Here is a 24,696-nt window from a genome sequence, read left to right on the forward strand (position 1 = left end):
CACTTAACCAACTGAGCCACCCGGGCACCTTTTTCAGGTCCTTGACAAAGACATTCCCTGGGTTGTAAAAATGGCAAGAGGCTGAGAATTTATATCTCAAAGGCGCAAAGAAAGAAATTACAATTGCAAGTTTTCTAAAGTAAATGCTCTAGGAAAAGGGAGGTCAAGGCCTAGCGTGAGGAAGACGTTTGTCAGTGGTTTAATCAAGCTAAGGGAGTCACAAGCTGTCTGGGTCAGCATCCAATTATTGTACCACAAGTGTGTTAATGAGCTTTAAAATGTAGCATTGTTTTCTGTATTCACAGGATGTGAGTATGAAGTAAATAACCCAGATTTTCCTTACGGATTCTAACACTAACTGTGTAAGTAATTTACAAAGAGAAATTCTTAACCTATAGCAACATGATTAAAATAAGTGAATAGTCTCATAGATGAGGTCTCTGAAGGACAACACTCATTTGAATATGTTAGTTATTGCAAGCTAGTTTAAAAAGTCTCTTTACATAGTGTTATAGGAGATTCTATCCTTTGTCATTGGGTACTTTTTCTTTTCTAAAATTGCAGAAACTCGATTTTCTTTCTCTATTAAAAAATCCACTCTGAAATTACATTAGTTAGCTATTACCATAAACTCATTGCTCTAAAATCACTGCCATAAAATCATTGCGAATAATCATGACACTTCAATGTCATACAACAGTAATTGTTTATTTCTCGTGCTTTTGCAGGTTCCAATGATCCATGCTGGGCGTGGCTAGAGTGACACAAAGATTTTCCACATCCTTTTTCTGGGATGTTAGCAAACAAGCCCAAGCATATCCTTCTCAGGAGGATGGTGGAAACACCAGAGCAGGCAGAAACATTCGAGGTCTCTTGAGGTCTAGGCATACCATTACTTCTGCCTAACGTTGGCCAAAGAAAGTCACATAGATGAGGCCAGTGTCAGAGTGGAAAAACACTGCAGAATTACATGGCAAAAGGCACCGATACAGGGAGGAGGGAAGAATTAAGGATATGAATGCAATCTACCACAGACTTATTCATTAAATATTCATTGAAAACTTGCCATGTTCATAGAATAATGTGGAAGAAGACTTGCCTTTTCTCTCAGAGAATGCACAATCTAAGAGAAATCTGAGCAAGTTCAAAGGCTAAAGCAAATATTTACAATGGGCATTAAGGAACAGACACCATTTAATTGAGTGGAAATGGAGGAAAAGCATCCCTGGAAAAGGAAACTCTATGATAAACAGGAAAATGCCAGTGAGAGAAAATACAGAGCATATTCAGAAAGGTTCAATTTGAATGAAATAATGAGTACATGAAAAGGAATAATTTGAAATGTTGTTGAGAGAAAACATTGATTCAGTGTCCTTTACTACATCATCGCCCTCATCCCACCCCTCAAATATTAACAGCCCCAAGACTTACCACGTTTTCTTCCTCCCTCCTCTATACTCCCCTTGGTTGGCCTAATGTCAGCATCCAAATTTAAGCAAATGACTCATGAAGTTGAACCTCCAGTTATAGCCATTCTCTTTATATTCAGAGCCTCTATTTTCAACCGGTTTCTAAATATCTTTAACTGAATGTTCTAGAAATATTTCAAAGATGTCGTTTATAATGGAATCTTCCCCACCCCCACGTGTCTTGTCTTTTGTATTCCTTATCTCAGTAATCAGCACTGATGTTAGAAGGCCAGTTCCAGAGACCCGAGGGGGTCCTGCCAGACCAGCCAAGAGGGTCCTCGGCTTCTTGTAGGATGGAAATCAAACACGAGACAGCAGGAGATGAGAGCAGAGTTTGTAGGAGATTTAGAGAGAGATACAGACAGGGCATCTGGGAGACTCAGAAAGGAAAAGAGCATGAGTTTTGTCTTTGTTCGGGGTCTGGGGGTTTTTATTGAGGATGGTGGTCTGGTGTGTGTGTCCTCTCAGGCATCTAGAAACTGGTTAGAACAAAGAAGCGGGCACAGGTGTTCTTCTTGGAGCCAGGGGGCCTTGGCGTGGAGATGTCTAACGCCAATGGTCTGGAATATGCTACACATATGATGACTTTGGCCGGTCCTTCTCACCTGGTCCTTCCTTAGATGTCTTCTATTCTAGAGAAATCATTAACTCCTTGTCCCTTATAAGGAGGGCATATGCTATTTGCATTATAGGGCATGTAAACTCGGAGGGGGGGGCGGGGAGGGGTGCAGGTCCTAGCAACAATAGAAGCAAGAAAAGGAGCAAAAAGCAGATTTTTAGGGAATCCTTCAGTTTCCCTGTCTCAGCACTACCAGGTCCCCTAGAGGAAAACCTAGCCCGCTCCCCAACCTCATCCCTTTCCCTAATTTGACCCCATCTAACCATTTAAGTCCCATCAGTTCTGTCTCATAAGCATTCCACAAGTGTACCTCCTTCTTTCTATTTTTACACCATTACCTTAGTTAAGACCACCAGCATGTCTTACCTGTGATATTACAATATTCTCCATATTCACCTCCCATCTCCAAATCTTCCCAATGCTAGAATGACCTAACAAAATTGGATTATTTGATCCTACGATTCCTCTGTTCAAAAAAAATTTAAGGTATTCCCTTCTTGTCAGGATTCTCTTATTTGGTCATTTATTCATTCTGCAACTATACCCTGAGTCTCAGGCATCAGGACCTGCTCTAGGCAATAGAGACACAGCAGCGAACAATACAGGCAAGGTCTCTGCTCTCATGGAGCTGACATGATAGTAGGACAAAAATAATAAGACACAGAGAAAAAAATACATAGCATGACATATTTTAAGAGAATGACAAGTACCATAAGGACTGCAATGAAGGGTATTGGATAATGGACAGAGTAACCAGGTGTGAAGTGCTTATGTTAGAGTCCAGTTAGGAAAACAATACTGTGAAGAAAAGATGGTGACTGAGATCTAGCCTGGAAGCAGTCAAGATATGATTAAAGATAGATTGAGATCCAAGGTACATTTTTGAAGTTTCGGGGTGAAACGGACAGGTCTGAATTATGGGTTGGGTGTGAGAGATGAAGGAAAGAAAAATCAAGAATGGTTTCTGTGTGTTTGGACAGAACAACTGGGTAAATGGTGGTGCCATTGACCAAGATGGGGAAAGCCAAGGAAAGAGCAGTTGAGAATGGAAGAGCAAGATTTCTAGTTCTGCCATTTGAGTTTGAGATGCCAAAAATAACTGCTCCATAGTACAGAAATTAAATTAATTGATAAATTAACTATGAAAATTCCATATAGTTTAAATAAATTAAATAGTAGATAAATTTTAATGGGAGCTTTAAAAATATATGAATGTGCTTGCCTCTTTTGCATTTCCATGAGGATAACCTCTGGCTAATCACCAAAAGCTTTCCTTCTGGATGATGAGATAGGATGGTGGAATGGATGAGAGGTAGTATGGGAATCACTGGTTTGGCCTGTTAGTAATGAAATGTGCTTCACATTTTCACTAACAGTGTAGGGTTTTGGAATTGAAGAAATAGTCTTGAGAGCTATTATAATAGCTACCTACAACCAAGCATGAAGAATCAGATTTTACCAATTACTTCTGCATATAATCATCTTTTCACTGATTCAAGCAATCATTCAACAAGTATGCTTTAAGTCTCTCCTATGCCCCAGCCTCTGTTTAGTTCTATAAAAACTAGGCTATGAGTCTTGCTGCCCAAAGCTAGAAGGGAGGTCATGCAGAGAAATGCAGAAACACTAAGTCCACTTTTTCCATCCCAGAAATTGTGAAAGAAAAGCGATAGAATTGATCAGACCCCAGTGTCTTTTTCTTCCCAACCCTTTATTCCACATTTCAGACTATACCTTGAATAGACTGTTTTAAATACCCAGATATGTATGGGGACACCAAGAAAGTCAGAGCTTGAGCCCTGTTTTCCTGGGCACAGTAACAGGAGAAATGTACAGGCTGTTAGAAGAACCTTAACCAGGACTCAGCACCGTATTCCAATATGGCATGACGGTGAATTATGGAAGTGACAACAAGAGGCAGGTAGATAAGTGAGTCCAGCCTGGTAGCTAACCTAGCCTGGAGTGCCTGATGGGAGACCTCTGATAATTAAGATGACTCTTGAACCAGGAGCATCCTTGTTTAGAACAAAGTTTGCCTCAATAAGGACCTTAAACTTGGGCCCAAATGCCAGAACCACATATTGCAGAGGTGGGTCTAATACATCAGTGCTCTTCAAACTAAGACCTATGCAACCTTCCAGAGGTTATACAAAGATGGTTTTAAGTACCCAGATTCCTAACTTTTGTAATATTCTTTTATAAAAACTGATCTGACTAGGAACATGCCTGCATTTAAAATACCCATTTTCCAATTTTCCAAGAAAGGAACGACCATCACTCATCCCAAATCTTGTTAAGGTACATTACTCTTCAGGGTAAAATGTCAAATAGACAGTTCAACACACAGGGTTTCAATCTTATCCAACCCCAAGTCTAATCCATACCTGAACTGTTCACAAAGACCAGTGCTCTTGAGGAGGAACAATTGGAATTTCTGCCTTGGGCATATAGAATGAGAATTAAGAACACAGACTTTGGGGCCAGACCATCCGGGTTCAGACCTTAGCAGATATGGTAAATTTATGTAAATTATAGGTACTGTCTGTGACTATGTTTGTCAGAAAGACCTTAACTCCTGTTGGGCTTGTTTTGAAGCTTAAATTAGAATCTATATGTAAAACACTAAAACACCACCTAGTATATTTTAAATACCATTTATGCATTAACAATTATCAGTCAATAGTATCATTATCTGTAGCTCTAACTTGGCATGAACCAATAGGTACCTTTCATGTGATACTGCCTTGTTTCTCTAGTACCTTGTGAAGACAATACTTTTCCAAATCAAAAGTTGTTAGCTTATTCAGTCGGGACATTTTTAATACTGCATGAAATACTACTGTAATTCATTAAATAGTTTCTAATGTATACAATAGATTTTTAATAAGTGAAATGTTTTATTAAATCCAGTATTAAATTGAATAACCCTTTTTATATGAAAATTCTAACACAGCACATTTGTTTATCTATAATTTAAAACTCAGCAATCTATAGCTGTGCAACTGGCATTAACCTTTTAACTCGTCTCAGAGTTGCAGTATTGCTCCACAAATCCTGTTTAAAATAATTTACTTCTAACCCTACTTATAATAGTCACAGTTTTCTGCATCCATCCAACTGCCTTCTGCATCCTGGCAAGGAAGGATGACTTACAACCACTCAACACTAAAAACATGCTAAAATATGCAACCCAAGAAACATAATTATTAATGGCTTCCCTCCTCACTTGAAAAAATTTATGGAGATTCTCTTCCATGAGTCATGGTCTTATGATTTATGAATGTCTCTGTTTACTTGCCAATAAACCATTTCCAGGAAAAATTGATGAGGCATCAATAATTAAGAAATTCTAAATTATTGACAATTGCTTCAAGAAGTACTAATTCTATGGTTGTCTGAGGTTTGGAGGAAAGTGAAGGCAAATGGATTTGTGGTCATGGTTCTTGGCCCAAATCAAGTAAAAGAAGTACTGAGATACATTGAGATGAAATAAAAAATCAAGAGTAAGACTATGGAAAAAGAGGATTTGGGAGATTCCAACAAATGGCTGACAGAAATATGATCCAGGGACACCTGGCATAAACTTTGCTGCTTTCTCCTCCTGGAAAAGAAGTGCTCTTGCCGGTGCAAACTTTGATTCAAGAATGAAGAGACTTAGGGGCTCCCAGATGGCTCAGTTGGTTGAGCATCCAACTCTTGGTTTCGGCTCAAGTCATGATCTCAGGGTTGTAAGACTGAGCCCCGCTCAGGCTCCATGTTCAGCAGGGAGTTGGCTTGGGATTGTCTCCCTCTGCCCCTCCCCCTGCGCGTGCTCTCTCTCCCTCAAATAAATAAATAAATAAATCTTTTTAAAAAATGAAGAGACAAATTGGCAAATATTTTATTTTTTATTTTTTTTTTTTTAAAGATTTTATTTATTTATTTGACAGAGAGAGACACAGCGAGAGAGGGAACAAAAGCAGGGGGAGTGGGAGAGGGAGAAGCAAGCTCCCCACTGAGCAAGGAGCCCGATGTGGGGCTCGATCCCAGGACTCCGGGATCATGACCTGAGCCGAAGGCAGTCGCTTAACCAACTGAGCCACCCAGGCGCCCCAAATATTTTATTTTTTAAAGCACTAAATATTGATTATATTTTATATTAATAGCATATGTAATAGTATAAATAATACAGCATACATGAATGGTGTATATAACATACTACATATGTAAAAGTCAGTTATCTGGAGTGTGTAGGTATGGCCGTTGGTGGTGTGCTGGTAAATGTTCGACAACCATCTTTCCAGCAGAGGAGATGTGTGTGTGTATGTGTGTGTGTGTGTGTATTTGTCTGTGTATAAATATACATATATATATTTGCTTATTATGAATTTTACTGATATTAAGGGTGTTTAGCACGCAATTTACAAATGATAGTAAAATACACATTACTCTTTATTAGTATATTACAAATGATAGTAAAATATATATTACTCTTGGTTCTGTATAACCAAGAACTATCATAGATTTTTTTCAGTGATCTTTGCCAAACTCATATCTGTAGCCAATTTATGGTTGCAACTGATGAACAAGTACACTTCTAACATGAATGTTGGCTGATATTTTGGGCTTTGTAACAAGGAGGATAAATGAAAATGAATATTGGAATTACTAATCTGTAAGTAATGTGACACCTTTCCTGACTCAGACAATAGTTTTGAATACTGAAAGGATGCTTCCTCAAAAATTTTTGTGTGCCTTTCATAATATAACACATAACAGAATGCCACAATTTTAAGGTTATTTTATTTTATCGGCATTTTCTTCATTACTTTCTGACGACAAGACAACCAACAAAACAGTAGACCAAATCCTCAACTGTGGAGTTTCCCAATTTCTGTGGTGTAAATTGTCCCACACCATAGATGCTTTCAGGTTATAAACCCAGTGGCACACCATTATATAGTATTCCCACCATAGAGATACAATAGATATAATGTCACTTAAGAGTACAGATAATGCAAATATGTAGTAGTAAAAAGGAAGTGATGACTGTTGAGTACAATTTATTTAATGCAACTAAGTTTGTAAGTGTTCGATGTGACTATTAGAGTAAACCTAACAAAGTTTTGAATATAATTTATTTTTGTAATTTTGTATATAATTTATTTATTAATAATGGTGGTGTTTACTAGCTCGCAAACGGTCCTCCTCTCTCACAAGCGGGCATGAGCCAGCTGCAGTACGCCACTTGGAAAGCCTCAAACAGCAATGGCTTTTGACATAGGAAGAATTTAGCTGTTATTTCAACTCTAAAGAGACCCTACATTTGTAGAGGGGCTCAGCAGAATGTGTATACAAGATTAGTGAGCTGACGTGCCAGGAAAAAGCTGATTCAAGAAATATTCATCTATTGCTCGGTACCTCCAATTCACTCATGTTAATTTTCTGTACCCTTGGTCAAATAAATCAATAACTTGTAGAAACTGTATATAAGTGCGATCACTTTCCACCAATTCATCATCCATAAAATGTTGCAGGGTGAACAAAGTCAGAGTAAAAATGCATAAACTGAAGAATTAAAGTCAGATATATTTATGGATATCCTGATACTAATGTCACTAAAACTATGATTGAGTTAAACTGTGAATACTGCTCCAAAAGACAGGAGTGCTGCTAATTTATCTCGTACGTTCAGTTTTTGACTCAGTATACGAAACAAACTGGGTCCTCAAAGAGTAGTTCCTCATGAATGACCAAAATGTATTAAATACTAACTGTGCATGTCATTGTGCCAATTTTGTGAGAAACACAAAAGTGTTATGAGGTAAAGACGGAAGATCTAACTTTACCAGTCCTGCCATCTCACATGAGTCAGATATACTTCAGGGACCCAAGGTGCCTCGAGTACAAAGTAAACTGACATCACAATTTCTAACTCTTTCTAGAACTCTAATACAACGTATAATGAAAAAATAAATATGGTTCCAACCCTAAAATGTTTAAGATATAGTTAAAGAGAAAAAAAAAAAAGCAACATATAACCCATTACAAAAACTGAAATATACAATAAAGTATAGCTAAATCAGAACAACAGACTATGTCTTAAATGATACATCAGATGTTCCTAAAAGCCTGTGGAATTTACCTACGCAAACTACTTCAGTAGCTATAGTATCCTGGTCATTTCCACCTGTGAATGATTCAAACCTTTGATTATTGAATTTTGGCCATCGCTATTTCAAAAAATAGAGCTTTCAAATTATATAGACCATATGTATGGATGCATAATTGTGTATTTCTATAAGCACATGTGTTTTATTTGCTTTGATATGTTGCATTGTCACTTCTGAAAGAAAATCTACTTCCTGTAGTATACACAAGGAAACATTAACTTTGAAAGTAAGCATGGGGCATTAGTCTGCTAGAGTGGCCATAACAAAATACCACAAACCAGGGTGGCTGAAATTACAGAAATTTATTTCCTCAAAGTCCTGGATCCTAAAAATCCAGCAAATAGAGTTTCTGGTAAGAGCTCTCTTCCTGGCTTGTGGATAGTCTCTTCACTGTGTCCTCACATGGTCTCTTCTCTGTGCTTGGAAGGATTAAGAGAGAAAGAGAGATTTCTGGCATCTCTTCCTCTTATAAAGATAGCAGTACTACTGGATTAGGGTCACACCCTTACAACCTCATTTAACCTTAATCTCCAAATACGGTCACATTGCGGGTTAAGGCTTCAGTGAATCTGTGGGGACACAATTCAGTCTTTAACACACTGAATATTAAGAATGAGTAAAAACAACTGCAAACAATTACACAACATTTACAATATGCCAAATACTATTCTAAGAGCTTAATGTCTACCAGTATACGTAATCCTCCTGACAACTCTTTGGGCTAGACACTATTATTACCACTATTCTACAGATGAGATAACTTAGTTACAAAAATGTTAACTTGCCCAAGTTTATCCTGCTCATAAGACAGAGTCCTGCTAATAGAGCCAAGATTCAAACGTATACAGGCTCCAGAGACAAAATTGAATAAAATCCACTGAAATCATCAGTCAGGTTAAGGATGGAGCACTGAATTCCCAACTTCTTTCTCAGCTTTACGAAGACGACTATCAATGCAAACTACTGTTTCACACTGAGGCTCATTGGCTTTTATGCAGAGGCATTTTTATTCATCTGTTTGAATTGTAAGAAGAACATTAAGTCTTCTGGGGAAAACCATCAGTTGTACCAGTGCTTTGTGGAGCCGACACTGGTTTTGCTAATGTACATGGAGTGATGTATTTGTCCGTTTGAACAACTTACAGTTATTCTCACAAGAGAGGCTTACATCAGCATTCTGTGTGTAAGAACAAGTAAATGAAAGAACTGAGAAACTGAGCCATGGAGTACATCGTTTTATTGAGCTGGCTTGGATCTTTGGTGTCTAAAAGGCTTGTTAATGAACTCATCTGAATAATTCACTAAATGTATTATGAACATTATGCAGAGGCATTTGAAAGATAATATAAGTGGTCTATATTAATATTTTCCAAACCAGATCACAATAATTCATGAATAAGGAGAAATTTGCCATTACTCTCCTTTATTTTCCAAAGCTTGACCTATTCAGAAATTAAGCCGGTGAAAGAGTACATCAGATGACTTCATCAAACAAAAATCTATTTTGAAGTCACTTGCATCATTTTCTTTGGAAAAATAACTATGGGTGTTAAATCTTAACAGAGAGGGTGGTTAAATGGCTTTAGTTCTTTCCAATGATCTGTACCATTGTGTTGGGATTCTATTAAAACTAACACTAGGGGCGCCTGGGTGGCTCAGCCGGTTAAGCGTCTGCCTTCGGCTCGGGTCATGATCCCAGGGTCCTGGGATCGAGCCCTGCATCGGGCTCCCTGCTTGGCGGGGAGCTTGCTTCTCCCTCTCTTTCTGCCTGCCACTCTGCCTACTTGTGTTCTCTCTCTCTGTCAAATAAATAAATAAAATCTTTAAAAAAAAAAACAACTAACACTAAAAAATTATTTTTTGCCTTAAAAGCTTATCTTCATCTCAACCTAATCAACCTGAATATTTCTTTATTATAAACTAAACATAAAGAGCTCTAACTGAGCGATATTTTCAGGGGAAATTTTTTGTAAAATTTATTAGAATCAGTATTACTTATAGTTCAGTTATTTTAATTTTAAAAACATTGGTTTTTATTTTATATTTTTACAGCTATAGTCTACCTTTTATATTGTTTTATGTTGTTTCCCTCAACAGTAGTAACATTTCTTTTTAAAACAAATTTATTTACATAAAAAATAAATTGATTTTTAAAATTAGTATTTAATGATAACAGGAGGGCAGGGTGCCTGGGTGGCTCAGTGAGTTAAGTGTCCAACTCTTGATTTCAGCTCGGGTCATGAGGGTTGAGAGGGTTGTGAGGGTTGTGAGACTGGGTTCCACGCTGGGTGTGGAGCCTGCTTAGGATTCTCTCTTTCCCTCTTCCTCTGCCCCTCCCCCAACTCTCCCACTCTCCCTCTCTAAAAAAAAATAAATAATAACAGGATTGCACGCACTCAACAGGAACCATGGCATTAGTTTGTGAATGACTGAGAATTATGAAACAACACTCTAGTATATGCTCTAGAAGTCTAATACCATCTTTATTACTCAACCACATCAAAAAGTTATTTGCAGCTTTTAAAAATGAAAACCGCATGCAATAAACCTGGAAAGTATACAGACAAGGTTAAAAGGTTAAGAGTCAAAAGAACATACATGTTTACCACTTATTGCTATCAGCAGGAAAGGAGATCCAAATTCATTGTCATGCCGTTTAGATAATCTTAGAGATTTCGCTTACCTACCCTCCTTCTGATCACCTGTAAATTATTTTCAATATTGGTTCACATTGTATATTGACTTATCTGCTTCATATCTATTTCCCTCTACTAGACTGTAGGGTATTAGAAGTAAAAATTATCTGTTGCAGATATTTTGCACCTAGAATTGTGCTATGCATTTAGATTGGTTCAATAGATACTCACCAAATAAATTATTATTATTACTTCTACCCCACCTTAATTAACATATCTTAAATACCTCCACAAATTATATAAATAAAACAGTAAAATGTAAATAAATGTATATACTTTTAAATCAGAGCAAAGAAAAATACAAATTAGACAAGAAAAAACAGGAAAGGAAAATAATAAATATAAATAATGGTATATATTTAATATATTAAAATGTAGTTTTTATATCACATGTATAAAATATATATTATGTGTATATATCTATAGCATAAGGATCTACACAGTAAAAATTAGGGCTAGCAATAGAGTTCTAAGCTTCCTGATCACTAAAGGACAACAGGAGAAATAATTCTAGACATATGGCACATGGCTTTCATGTTTCATGGGAAAATATCCTGTTTTTTAGGGAAAACAAAGCTCTTCCCAAAAGTCTTTTCTAAAAAAATTTTTCATAATAGAACCCTGAGAGATGATAAACAATATAGTCAACAACCCTCTAGAATGTGGGATTCTTTCAGAGATCCTCAGTTAAAGCTAAGGTCATACATTTTAAATGTAACTCAGTGTGCTTCCAGTTTTAGATATTGTTGCTTGCAAGACTGAATAGATTGAAAAATGTAACTCTACATTACCACATCTAATGATCTGTTCTGTGCAGCTACCAGGACACATATCAAATTAATAAGCTTAATTTGTTAGTATTTATAATGTCATTCTTTCTGATGTTAGTTGGATATTAGTATCAATAATTTGCCAAATCAATAATTTGTTAAAACTAACCTATACCTTAAGCATTTTTCTGCATTCTCTCTGTTTCAGAAGAAATGCATCCAAACATCCAAATCATCCAAAGATGTAAGCATTTCCAAAGGAAAAGAGCTGGGACTTCAGAAGACTACAACTTAATGTCCTTCAATATTATGATATAATCTGTCAGAAGAACACCCTTGCCCAGCTTTCTCCTCACAGGGGTGTCGAAATGTATGCACTAAGAACCAAGAGCCAATTTTTAGCTCATGCAGATTAACTCACATGATTCCAGTCCATAGTTTAAAGACAGAAAAATTCAACAAAAGGTACAAATGATCATATTATTCTTAATATCTCAATACATCGATAGAGTGGCCATCAATAGAACAGCCAAACCTAAAAAAAAAAAAAAAAAAAAAGAGCCACTGTTTCCTAATTTAAAGCATTTGCCTGAAAACTCAGACCTGGAGATGGTGGCAGAGGAGACAGGCATGAGGATCAGTGAGGCTGTTTCACCAATTGGCTGCTATAGACTGACTGAATGCTCCCATTCTCTTCAAAATCCTTAGCTTGAAACCTAATCCCAGTGTGATGGCTTTTGGAGGTGAGGCCTTTGGGAGGGAATGCAGCCCTCAGGAATGGGATTAGTGGAGACCCCAGAGGGTTCTCTCTCCCCTTCCACCATGTGAGGACACAGGGAGAAGATGTCCATCTCTGAGTCAGAAAGCTGATTCTCACCTGATACTGAATCTGCCAGTTCCTTGATCTTGGACTTCCCAGGGTCCAGAACTGTGAGCAAGAAATCTGTTATTCATAAACCACCCAGTCTACGGTATTCCACCCCAATGGATTAGAACACTGACTGACCACAACCCTGAGGAGAAAGAAAGTTTGCTCCTCTGGAAAAGAGAGCACATCCAGCAGGGAATCCTACACGTGGAGTCCATTAAAGGAAACAGCTGGTGGGAAGTGGAGCCCACTTTTTAAAAGATTTTATTTATTTATTTGTCAGAAAGAGAGAGAGCGAGCACAAGCAGGGGGAGCTGCAGGCAGAGGGAGAAGCAGGCTCCCCACTGAGCAGGGAGCCTAATGCAGGACTCGATCCCAGGACCCTGGGATCATGACCTCAGCCGAAGGCAGACGCTTAACTGACTGAGCCACCCACGTGCCCTAGTTCGGGGGTTTTAAACATCTTTGACCACAACCTATTTCTACAAACACACCTTACATGTGACCCAGTACACCAAATATGAATGTGTCCATTAGTTTGCTAGAGCTGCTGTAATAAAATACAATACAGTGTGTAGATTAAATGTCAGAGATTTATTTTCTCATGGTTCTGAAGGCTGGAAGTCTAAGATCAGTGTGTCAGCAGGTTCGGTTTCTCCGGAGGCCTCTTTTTCCTCGGCTTGCAGGTGGCTACCATCTCATTGTGTCCTTAATGAGCCTTCCCCAATGCACACACATCCCTGGTATCTCTTCCTCTTCTTATAAAGATATCAGTCTTATTGTATTACATTCTTACCCTTAAGACCTAATTTAACCTGATTATCTCCTTAAAGGCTCCTTAAAGACTGTGCGAATACAGTCACATTCTAAGATACTGGTGGTTAGGACCTCAACATATGAATTTGAAGGGGACACAATTCAGTCCATAAGAATGTGTCTGTGTGGGTTACATGACTAAAATAAAGTTTCACAAGACAGTATCTATTCTCACTACATGCTAGGTGATGTCGGATTTTCTTCTCTGTTCTGTCACTTTACATTCTTCAAATAAACAAACCTTGCTTGTGAGCCACTAAACTGATTTCATGACCCACAAACTACGGTTTGAAAACCATTGGCCAAGCATATCTGGCCATATGGTCCACCAAATTCTTGGAATAAGAGAAACTGTAGGCACATAATCTAGGTCATCTACATGGGGCAGTAACCACTCGAGGGTCTGTCAATTACAAAAAAAATGCTAGCAGTATGTTAAACATTATGTCAAAGTAGACTAAGATATTGGTAAGAATAAAACCTGGAGCTCTGAATTACCAGTTGACTCACGGAGAAGTAGGTGATTGCATTTGGGGAATTTTTAAGCCCCATCTCTGCTGACAGATAGAGATCACCAGTTTAACTTGGCAAACACATACTGAAGACATAAGAGACTCATTCGATCTGGGGAAAAGATCTTCAGCATGAGTCCTAGATGTAGAGGAAGAAAGGGCTTATGGAAGAAAAATATGCTTTGGAGAGATGTTTCACCATAATCTAGGTCATAATATTTTATTAAATTTTCCTTCAGAACAACTTGCCTTTCTAAATATTAGAAAATATTCTCGAGGCACAATAACTAAAATAATATACTGCTGTTGTGTGGAGAAGGGCAGCATCAGGTTTGTGTGTTTGTGTGTGTGTGTGTGTGTGTGTGTGTGTGTGTAGAAATCCTTACAGCTGTGTGTAATGGTCCACATGGCCATCTAGACGCCCTCCTCTTTGTTTTGTCCAAGTGCATGGGAATGATACTTGGCAGGTGCAGGAGGCTTTTATCCTTTGTACCAATTCCACAGGCATCTTTTTCAGGATTCCTACAGGGGATGTGCACCATTAAGAATCATCGCATTCAGAAAAGCCCAAAATATGGCCTTGCCATCAGGTATTTGTAGTTCATTTATAATTTATCCTATTCCTAAGGAAATTTGCCAATAAAAGGGTGTCTAAACCATAAGCAATATTGTCTAGTAACATAGTTGACTTTTCATCTTTATCAGGTTTTCAGAGAAAGAACTAGAAAGTTAACAGAAGTTAAAGAACTAAAAGTTAATTTGACTGAAGATCAAATTCTCATATTGAAGGAATGAAAGGTTTTCTAAACTCTACTCACAGCCACTTTCTGTTCAAAGTTTATACAGTTACCCAGGTCTGATAAACAGAAGACTTTCCTAAGATGAGAAATTGTCAAAAGACTGGTGACTAAAATCGAGGGCAGCTCCTCTGTGAGTCCATCCCATTTGGTTTTGGAATGGAAATTATTTCCCTTTCTCACTTGGAGGATTCTGCTACCTACACAACTTTTTCTCCAGTCCCAGCTGTCCTTCTGCTACATTCCTCCTCCAACCCAAACCCCACCTTCCCCTCTTTGACCCTATTTTATTTACTCTCTGAAAGTGGAATTTCTGACTGTTCAAGCCTGGGGCCAAATATTTCTGCATTGCACTCTGAGTCCTAGTTTCTGCCTTGACATGGGCTGGGAATGCATTTGTTGAACCAACAAGATATCATAGGATAATGTTTACTATGCACTAAGCACTCTTCTGTGAAGTGGGGATGTAATAGTAGATAGGACCAACAAAGTCCATGCTCTGAGGGCTTGCATTCTAGTGGAGTAGGCCCATAACAAAATGGTAAATACAGAAGCAAGAAAAATGCCAAATGTGTTGATGACATGCCGTGAATTAAAATTGGGTGAAACCATAGAATGTCTGTATAAACTGTAACTAATCTTTCCTTTGTGCATCTTATACCATGCTCCACAGAAGAGCAACAAGATACCCGGCCCTTAAACTGTTAAATACCTATTAAGAATGTGTTCAGTTGCATGTAAAAGAAAAACCTAACACACGGTGGACTTAATTAGGAGTTTACTTCTCTCAAATCACAGTTTTAATTAATTAATTTATTTATTTATCTATCTATTCATATATCCATTTATTTAACTAATCTATACAACTCAGTGCCCTTGTAATTCACTCAGTCTTTCCCCCATAGTCACAAATTGCTTCTATAAGTTTCAGATGTAACATGGGCAACTCAGGAGCAAAAGGGAAGGAACCAAGGCATGTATTTTTCAAAACTGCCCAGAAGAATTATGCATAGATCTCAATCTCATGAGGGAGTGACATGGCCACCCCAAACTACAAAGGAAACAGAAAACTGAGAAACTAACTGTCACGGTTGGTTTACATCCACTAAGACCTATCACCTAGGGCCTGCTGTGTTGTTACCTCAAACAAAGTTGGAGTACTTTCAGCAAAGAACTAGTAGGAGATATTGGTGGGCAACTGACTGTTACTCCAGTCACTAATTTGATTAGTCAGAACTTCCAATCTATAAGAGGAAGAAATATTCTATTCATTCCTCTATAAATTCTAAAGAAACTATAATCACGAATATAATTTTAGTTTTTATTCAAGGCCTTCTATACCTAATACTATAATAATATTAAACCCCAAGTGAGATTATGATCAGATTCCCCTAATTCGTCCAAAGGCTAATCAACTTGTATCTATTTTATGTTTGTTTGGACAAACCTCTGGTCTTCATTTTCCAAAACTCATAATGACACAGGGAACACTCAAACTTAGCGATACTGAGAAGAAACAATGACTCAGAAAGAAGACCAGCAGGCCTCCAGAATGCCTCCATAGTGGAGAAAGTTTTGACTTTTCTCCATGTACTGAAGGGTATTTCACAGTGGGAAAACAGGTAGAAAAATAATAATAAAAAAAAAAGTTCAAAGGGTAAGACTGATAAATCTGTGGTATTAAAATAAAAATTATCATGGCCTTTTGAAATTGCGAGACATAAGATAATTAGAATATTTCCTGACCCAGAGGACACTATTTCATAATTTTGTAGGAAAAAGTAAAACAAAAAGGAACTTAAAATAATCTTTTATTCCACCAGAAATATGAGGGTACATAAATGGAAAACTGTAGCGTATGCTTTTAGTACCCTGCCCTGGTCCCCTTCTACATGTTAGCTACTTATAGTCCACAGCTGCACCCTTCTCTGGAGAGTTTTGTTCAGCCAGCGGGAGCCACCCTGCTGGGGAGATGGTGCCTCTTTCTCTGTGCTTTCTCCTGTACCCCCAGCCAGAGCAGCCTGCAGCCAATGACGCAAAGATACAAAAGACTCCTCCTTGCTAAAAAGCTGGTCCACCTCGGTAATTCAGGCTCCAGCACTCTCCTTGGAATCAGGCAGAAGCTAGATTCCTGATGAGACCACATCCTTCCTAAACTGCTTTCCTTGGCCTGTTGTGGAGCTCTCATTCCTTCCTCAATAAAACACATGCACCTGAATCCTTGACTCAAGCTCTGTGGGTTGGAAACCCCACAAAGACCAAAGATGAAACACCCCTTTTCACCTGTGGGAATATTATATTCCTGTAGGCATAGTGAGGACCATGGAGGCCTTCTTCCATAGACGGACATCCTACTAGGATTTACTCATAGCGTCTTGACTCTAGCACAATTTGGTAATAGCAACTTCTGATGGTCTAGATATGTTGTTCCTCCCTTGGGTCTCATAGCTTTGTTGCTATTCTTATAAGTCATTGACAAGCAAGAATGCTCTCATTCCAAGATGTTCCTCAACTACTCTGTGTTCTCTTTTAGTCCAAATAGTGCCTCAACTACTCTTCTAGCTCTCTAATGCACACATTGAGCTCTTTCTGGGAGCAACTCATTAGAGAAAAAAGTTGAAGATTCTGAAACAGGCAGCAAGAAGGATAGTCTTACTTCTGGGTATCCATATCTGAATAGAAGAGTCATGGCACAAATTTCCGAAGTCCAGCTTGACCAGTTCCCTCCCACCCAATCGTGATACATGGAACTAAATGTTGGCATAAGTCCTAGACTCTTCTTACCATGTCCCAGCAGCAGTTCTGGCAACTGGTTTTTCCTCTCAGATGAACACACAAATGTGAGTGTGTGTTTGTATGTATGTGTATTCTCTTATATACATATGCATGTATATATAAACATATACATATACTATAGGTTGTGTGTATATATATGTATGGATATATATACATGCAAACATATATGTTTAGTCTATAAAGGTTTTTTATATAGCAATAGCAAAATTCTATTCCACTGTTAATTTACTTAAATCCACTCTCTAGGGAAGGATCTATTTCTTTCAGTTTTGTTGGCAAACAACCTATAAAATATAACTTCAATATTTTCTACATTATTTTAGAAGGCTAAAAATAAATAAGAACAAATCTAGTCCCTTTTATTCTCTTCCTATATCAATAATCTCATGACTTAGTTAACTCTGAAGATCCACTAGACTTCAGTTTCTTAAAGCTGCAAAAGCAACACAAGAAAAGCTGCTTAGGGGCATTACTACAGTTTCTGGTGGTTAAAATCACTCAGTTTCTCTGTCTACTTCATCCTGGGGTTGCTCAAGAAGCTAAAATGTTTCTTATGACACAAGAGCCAAGTTCTATAATGTCTCCTTTCACAGCAGAGTTGACTAAAAGCTTCTGTTTTCCCACATGGAGGTGTCAAGGCAAAAGCTTTGCATAGTAAGGAAAGTTGCCATAATGTCATTTTCAGGAAAGTCAAACACATACACTGATGAAGTTGTTGACAGAAATATAAGTGAATTATGGCTTGGCAAAGCATGAAGCCATTAAAGGAAAAATGTCCTCCAAGTCATCACTAAGGATCAGCAGATTTTATACATGACAGCTTTTCTTTCCTTAATGGAGTTTCAATGGGAATTATAGTGGCAGAGTTTGCATTAGACTATTCTTTATTTAATGTGTTGAAATACGGCTCCCCGTCGGAGTAAGTTCTAGAGAGAGGCGGGAATAAAGACCATGGAGGCTTGCCTAGAAAGGGGAATGAAATTCCACTTAAAATCCAACAGTCCCACTTGTTGCAAGCAATTATTTAGGGAGAAATTCTTCCCTAAATGCATGACAGATTGGATGGTGCAGTGATGTCCTCTCATTCTAAATTTTCTGAGTTTTTTATGGTTTTACAATAGACTATGTTAAATCTCTAAACAGAGTTTTAGGGATTCTCTGAACCTAATATTGACTTGCCTCAATTTGTTGTCATCATTGGGACAAATTGTTGTTTGCTTTATCTCCAAGACACTTATCTATAGAATCTAAATAATACCACTGGTTTCAAAAGGATGAGAATTTCGAAAGGCAAAATAATAAAAGGAAACAATAACATTTACTGTATACCTTGTTTTGGCCACATTCTGTATTAAAGATTCTATTTCACAGTTAATCCTTTCAAGACCATAAGTGGCAGCTGATATTCTTTCTTTCTTGGCACCAGAAGCAAACTATCTTTAAAAAAAATTATGAGAAGATGAAACAAGCTGTTATTTTGTGTCCTAGAGTGAATGTGGTGGGTATTTATTATACTGTTCTAGTTTTATTGAGAAATGCATAACCGAGTTTATTCCAATACCTTTCTTTCCAGTAAGGTAGTTCAGAAAATCTTTGTGATCCTGGCTGAATTTATCAAACGAACAAAGAGGAGAAAATGGTATCTAAGTAGTGGCATTGATTGAGCATACATAAAACCTTTAGGTGTGATAGGTCAGCTGTGATTATTCTGCCATGAGCTCCATGTTTATCATGATGCCTTAGGTGCCCAGTATCATGTAAAATACACAGGTTAAATTGTATAGAGCATCATTGTCTTTCTATAGCTATAAGTTATCAAGGAGTAAGCATGGAGTCCTGGATAGGAGATATTAAAACAGTTTGGCTGAATTGACATGGATGAGACCCCTATTTGAAATATAGAAAAAAATAAAATCGATCTCTGGAATATTAAAATTGAACATTTTGGAGAATTTAGAAAGATTCACTATTGATGTGGAAAATTAATTAAAATGTAAATTAGGGGATCTGGTTGTTAGGGGACTAGATCCCCGATCCTGGTCCTCTCCCTCCCTGGCTTTGTGTCACTGGGCACTTTCTGAGTCTCAGATTTACCTCTAAAATGGAATTGCTGAACTAGACATTTTTTAAAGCTTCAGTTACCCTTTTTTCTCTAACTTTCAATCTTTTTTGATGCTCAAAAAATGTACTAAATTGAACTTTTGGATATGTGTACATTTCTGCTGTTTATTTATTTGACCCAGTTCTTCAACTAAAGCTGATCATGAAGAAAGTGATTCCATTATAGAGATCACTGGGGAGGTAACAAAGACACCTGGAGTCAATTTAACTTATTAGCATAGTTAATGCATGGGCATTCTTGGCCATTTGTGAATTGCCTTATTCCTTCTTCTGAGTACCTGCCATACTTAATATATGCATCAATTACACAGCATTTAACAATTACACTGAATTGTCCTATTTTGTTCCGATGGATCCTATAATTTTCCCTGCCTGGATAAACTCTTTAGTGTCCTGGATTGTAATTTGGCTATACTTATTCATAACTTTGTGGATAACAGGTATTGAAATAAAGTTTGCTGAATAAATGTTAAGCATTGCCTCATTTTTACTGATAAATGTGTTTAATCATATGTGCTAGTTCAAGTAAATACACTCCCCTAAAGCTAAATATCTATGAAACAGTGAAAGCTGGAATTGATAAGATCAGCAAATACAAATACAGCTCTTTCTATGTGCCAGGCGTTATTGTTAGATGTGTAAGTGTTTTACACATATGATCTCATGATTTCTACCATAACCCTGTGAGGTCAGTGCCTTGTTGAACCTAATTTCTTAGAGAGATTCAGCAAAGTCCACATAGGCGGTAAGTGGCAGAGTTGGAATTCAAACCAAAGCAGGCTGAAACTAGAGCTCACTATGTGAGCCTGAATATGAGAAGTATTTCTGTTTAAGTTAACCATTGAAAATTAGTAGAAATGATATTTTTTATAATAAAAATCTTTCTAGAGCAGAGTTGGCAAATTATAGTCCATGAGCCAATTTCAGCCATCCACTATTTTTTGAAATAACTTTACTGGAGTACAGCCGTACTCATTTATGTCTTCTCAATAAGCTGACTTTGCATTACAATGGCAGACCTGAGTAGTTGCCACCAGAGACTGTATGATCCTTCAAAGCCTGATATACTTACTCTCTGATCCTTTGCAGAAAAGGTTTGCAGATCCCTGGTCTAGAGGAATCCTACTCAAGGTTCCTCTTTTTGAATAATCAATCTTCTTCTAGTAATTCCATAATCAGAAGATGTCAAATAATGTGTACCCAAATTCATTCTATCCATCCTAGAATTCAAAACATACATACAAGTTTGCCCTTTTGTTGCCTTATTTTTACTATCCAAACCATTTTATTATTTCTTTTTTTCTTATTTTTTTAAAAAAAATTATTTACTCAGCTTTACTTTCATATGTACAATTAATATTACAGTCTCAATTTTGACTTTTATGTTTATTAAAATGTTTTGTATCTTACCTTTATTAACATATATCAATAGATAAGTGATTTTCCTCATATCTTTTTGTGCTGATCCTGGATCAATTTGCTCCCAAATCCAATCCCCCAATTCCTCCTTTGCTCCTATTACAGGGCCCCTGGTCCCTACAGGTTGTATTTTACAGATTCCTCCAACAGCAGGTTCAGCCAATGGAAAGTTATTGGGAGATGGGGAGGTAGGGAGAAGCCAGGGTACTTCACTCCCTCCCTGCAACTCCTCCGTAGTCTATCGTGGTTCCAGCTTCCTGGTTGGTAAGGAGGATGGAGAGAATGGGACTACAGCACGTGGGTTCCAATAACACCTTCTCTTCCCTAATTAGATGGTCCAGGCTTCCTTTCATGGCTAATTTCTGGACTGTTTCTCCACTCCATTTGTCTTTGTCACCATCCCATTTCTTGTGTGACCATTTCCCTGTATTTAAGTCCTCTGCATATAAGTTCTTGCTGTGATTTCTTCTTTTTTTTTTTGACATTATACAATTCTATTTAGTATGATCTTTAGAAAGAGACTGCATTCTTAACACTTTGTTAACTATCACACATGATTTTACCAAAAAAGGCCTGCAGCAGTTCATTATTCAAGTCCTTCACATGTGACTTATATTTAAAAAAAATATACTATCGCTGGAGCAATCCGGCAAAATGAGCTTTCAAGAAATAACAACAAAAAGATGACTCTCTCCTTGCTTTGAATTCTGTTCGTGTACAACAGGTTGCCAAATGCCAAAGAAAAATAGAAACCTAACCTCACATTGTAGGCATGATGCCTTTCAATTTAACAGAAAATATTTCGAAATTTTAGTCTTAAGATGTAAATGATCACTGGAAAGTTTCAAATGAAATACAGTGTATGGGAATTATTTTTAGGTCTCTCTTTGCCATTTCCTCAGGCTTGAGTTAAATGCTCAATAAGAATTCGGCATGAAGACAATATGAATGCCTTAAGATTCCTGCCTTTCCCCAGGATAGAAACCAAGCATGGCTTGTAATGTGACACCGAAGTGAAAACAAATGACGGTCAATAGACATTTCCAGGTTTAGGGCCCAGAATACATTGTTTGGTCTAAAAAAGTTTTAATATTTATAATATATTTTATTCATTTTGTATAAAATGTGATGTTTTTGTATTTATTTTAATTTCAAAAAATTTGAGATAAAATACATTTCAGGACAGGGGCACCTAGGTGGCTCAGTCAGTTAAGCATCTGACTCTTGGTCACAGCTCAGGTCTTGATCTCAGGGTCGTGAGTTCAAGCCCCGCTTTGGGCTCCATGCTGGCCATGGAGCCTACTTAAAAAAAAAATACGTTACAGGACATGGAAGCCTCCCCCTACATGAATATATGACACCTTTCTAATATTAGAAATAGCAACTAAGGTTGAAAATACTTCTTAATTTCTCTTCATGCTGAAAGCAGAATGGCATTAAGGATGTGTTTGGTTTGCTGAAGATTGACTGAATTTCTTCTTCTTTCCTTCTCTTACTCTCATTTTTCCAACTTCTCTTTATTCTCAGTCCAAGTATGTTCTGCAATGATATGACAAGAGTATGAGTTTTGGAGTCAGAGACATCCAGGTACAAATCCCAGGTTCCCCACTTCTGACCTGGGAACACTACTTCCTTATCTGAGCCTCCCTTTCCTCACATGCAAAATGTGTGTAATACTATTTCTTCCACAGGATTTTGTTAGGACAAAATCACTTAAAAAGTATGTTAAGCTCAATAAATTTGTAAGCGTTTACTGTATCTTAGCTCCCTTCACTTTCCTCCTACCCTCTCCTCCCTGCTAACTTCACTACTTTACATCAAAACCAACAAATGCCATGTATACCATTTTCTGTGTTAACTTGTCTTCTTTTTCTCTTGAATTGTCTCATTCTTAATATATCCATGTGAAGAACTGGAGGAAAATACAAAGCAATATTTAAATTTGCGTTTCTTTCTGATTTGAATTTATTACTGGAATAACTGTGGGTCTACCCATAGCTTATTTTACTTTAAACACATATTTGGATGGGCTACGAAGCTCTCCCCTCCTTTACTCCTCCAATCCATGCTAATCTCTCTTATCCCCACTATCACTAGTGCACAACAGAAATACATGGCCAGACCTGGGGAGAGAAAGAGACACATGTAGGTAAGGGAACAAGTTTCAAACATGGCTCCAGAGCATTCTGGTGGCTTCTGCTCTTGAGGACCTGTAGGATGGGCCACTGGCTGGGAAGGCCATGTACCCAGAGCAAATACCAGGTTGTCATAGGTGATACTCCAGGGATTCTATTAGAATAAGGTGTGTGTTGTCAATTATAGACAGCTAACTCCTGGAGCTACTGAAGCCTACAAATAAAAGATAACTTGTGAGTGTTCAGGAGTGAAGAGAAGGTATATTGATTCCTTCGGAGTGAAAGCCAATATTTAAAACACATATTTTTATTTTACTGACTTTTTTCAGTTGTGATAGAAAAATCCTACTTTAGACTGATTGTTCATGGCTGAACACTGAAGTGTGCCTGCCAGGACACACTCTTAGAGCTGTAACTGTGAAAACTAAAGCCAGAAAATCCAGAAAGAACATTGTCATTTGTGATGTCTCCCTCCTTGGACATGGAATCCAGGAAGGAGATTTTGCTATATCCTGGATTCCCCCTCCCGCCCCATTTTGGACAGACTGGGAGTATCTGATTAGCTAGTTGTGGGGGAGCTAGAACTGAGGATACCAATGGCAGTGATGGACTGAAGAATGTGAGGGCTTTTTCTTGCTGGAAAGAGAAATCATATGGAACTTCTTTTGGGATTACATAGACCCTTTGAGTCCTTAATCATTCATAAATAGGAACACCTGAGAATGTGATACCAGCTTCTTGTCAAGCAAACAGATAAGGATATAGAGTTCTTTCTCGCTGAGTGTGAAAATAAATTGGACCATAACTAGTACCCTGGCTACTGCAGAATATTTATACCTGTTAATGTTAGTCAGTCTCAATAGTCACTGGTAAGTTTTGTCCCGCTTTCACCAGAACAGTAGATTAAAACCTCTGTTATCTATAATATCACTTGTGTTTTCAAATCACATAGTTACTAGGGAGGTATGGTGAATTTGAATTCCCACCCAAGAGGCTCTTTCCAAGTTACCTCATTTTCTTCTCTGTATTAAGTACCTCAGCTCTTTTACCACGCCATTTATAAAATGCATAACTGTTTCCAGTTTCTGACTGAACTGTCACATCGTATACAGAAATATCATTGTTTTCACCGTGGCTATACAATTCACAGTTATGCTTAATTTGGCTTGATTCTTTCCAAGCTGATGGATGTGTTACCATGTTGTCCAACTGGCTTGGTAGTTCTTCTTGGCAGAACCAGCAGAGGTAAAAGGCAAAAGAGTGTATAAACCATTAAATTCTTGTTGTTGTTGTTGTTTGTTGTTTGTTTTACTTTTCTGTTGAGTCTCACCTAGATTTCCCATTTTAAAATTATGTAACCAATATAGTGAATAAAGAAAATACTTGGAATCCATTCAGAAAACAATTCTATTCTTTATCCTTAATTGTTCATTCAAACTTGGCAGATTGATGGGATGCCTGGGTGGCTCAGTCGGTGAAGTGTCTGCCTTCAGCTCGGGTCATGATCTCAGGGTCCTGGGATTGAG

At 37.6% G+C, this 24,696-nt stretch overlaps 1 pseudogene; it reads right to left on the minus strand.

Moving 5' to 3' along the window:
* Positions 1-24,370, minus strand: part of LOC102742130 (nucleolin pseudogene) — a 49,062-nt pseudogene extending 24,692 nt beyond the window's left edge.
* Between the last annotated feature and the right edge of the window lie 326 nt (positions 24,371-24,696).

Source organism: Leptonychotes weddellii, chromosome 2 (genome assembly GCF_054177405.1).
Source record: "Leptonychotes weddellii isolate Sample4059 chromosome 2, ASM5417740v2, whole genome shotgun sequence".
Taxonomy (NCBI): Eukaryota; Metazoa; Chordata; class Mammalia; order Carnivora; family Phocidae; genus Leptonychotes; species Leptonychotes weddellii.